Source organism: Nycticebus coucang, chromosome 8 (assembly GCF_027406575.1).
Source record: "Nycticebus coucang isolate mNycCou1 chromosome 8, mNycCou1.pri, whole genome shotgun sequence".
In the NCBI taxonomy this organism is placed as follows: Eukaryota; Metazoa; Chordata; class Mammalia; order Primates; family Lorisidae; genus Nycticebus; species Nycticebus coucang.
In genome coordinates, this window is record NC_069787.1 from 4,959,131 (window position 1) to 4,960,914 (window position 1,784).

Genomic DNA, 1,784 nt, shown 5'->3' on the forward strand with positions numbered 1-1,784 from the left:
TTTATTTCATTCTCTTACCTAATTGGTCTTCCAGGTATTGGTGTCACCAGATTACATGTGTCCAAAACATCCACTCATAATAGCTTTTTTGATATGTTAGTCTCTTAAATCAAGCACAAGACAAAAACAGTTCTAAGCTTTATCACTGTCCACGTATTTGCCTTTCCAAGACAGCTTTATTGATTCATCGAGCTTTGAGTTCCTGTCTAGTGTCCTTTCTTTTCAACCAGGACTCCTTCTATTGCAGGGCAAGGCTGCTGGTACTTGCCTTTTGGATATCTGACAATGTCTTAATTTCTTCCTCATTTTGAAGCACAGTTTCTTCCATATTGGACTCTTCGTAGACAGACCTTTTTGTTTTTCCCCATGACTTTGAGTATTTCAGCCCATTGATGCCCAGCTTCCAAGGTTTTCAATGACAAATCTGATGTCAATTGTGTGGAAAATTATGATGAGAGTCATCTTCCTAGCAGCTCATCAGATGTTAATAAGGGAACTTATTGTGTATCACGCACCCCAGAACACTTCTGTATGGTATCATGATGACAGCTATTTGTAGCATCTTTCTAACACCAATCCAAATTTAAAAACAAAGAAATGGAATACATTCCATATAGACATGATAAGATCTCTAAAACCCTAAAGTTATTATAGGTTTTCAAACTAGAAGTGAGAAGTCCATGGTAACATTGTACAGGTTTTAATTTCTAATAAACTAAATATCAGTCTCTATAACCCATGTATACAAGAAGCTCTTGTTTCTCTTTCAAGAGGAAAATGCTTTTGTGCCCATAGAAGGAAAACAAAAACCCACCCTGTGTTGTGCCCAGCCTTGATTGGTCCATTTCTCTGAGCCTCTGACCTCATAGAGACCCATTGAGGCTAAAGCCTATATAAGCCCCTGTCTGGGCCTGGCTCTTTGGTCCTTATAGCCCAGGAAGCTCTTTTGGTGACCTGTGGACTTGACCTCAGATAGTGTGTTTCCTTGATCGTAGTGCTTGCAGTTATCCCAGTGAGAAGTTTAGCATAGTGTAGATAGCAATCTTAGCATAGTGTTATTTGTTTTGTTAGCGTAAGTTCACATATTATTTTTATCCTAGTTAGCCTATTTAGTGCCCCAGTTAGTGTAGTTTGTTAGTGTTCTTAGCATAGTATTAGTTGTTGTTGTTGTTGTTGTTGTTGTTGTTTATTTAGTGTAGCTTGTCTAGCATAGTGGTAGAGCAGTCAGGCTCCCCCATGGCACCTGGGGTGGCCTTCGTGTCTCTGGACAAGGAGGTCCTTCAGGACTACGAGCTCTTAGAGACCCTTGGCCGGGGTGGCTTCGCGGAGGTGAAGCTGGCCCGGCACCTTCCAACCGGGACGGAGGTGGCGGTCAAGATCATCAACAAACGCCTTGATTCTGGCCTCGTGGCTGGGTCTTCAGAGATTGAGATCATGCGGAACTTGGACCATCCCAACATTATCAAGCTGCTGGAGGTCATAGAGGGTAAGGACGAATGGTTCTTAATCATGGAACACGCAGGTGGGGGAGACCTTGCTGACAAAATAGAGAAATTTGGCCAGATGCAGGAGGGGGAGGCCCGAGCCATATTCTCGCAGATACTGAAGGCAGTGGAGTACCTTCACCAACAGGGCATTGCCCACAGGGACCTAAAGCCTGACAACATTTTGTTCGATTCACTAAATAATGTGAAAGTAGCAGACTTTGGCCTTTCCACAAAAGAAGGTAAGAGTCTCAGAAAGTCTTGTGGGCCCCCCTGTTCTTTGGCCCAAGAAGGTTTCCA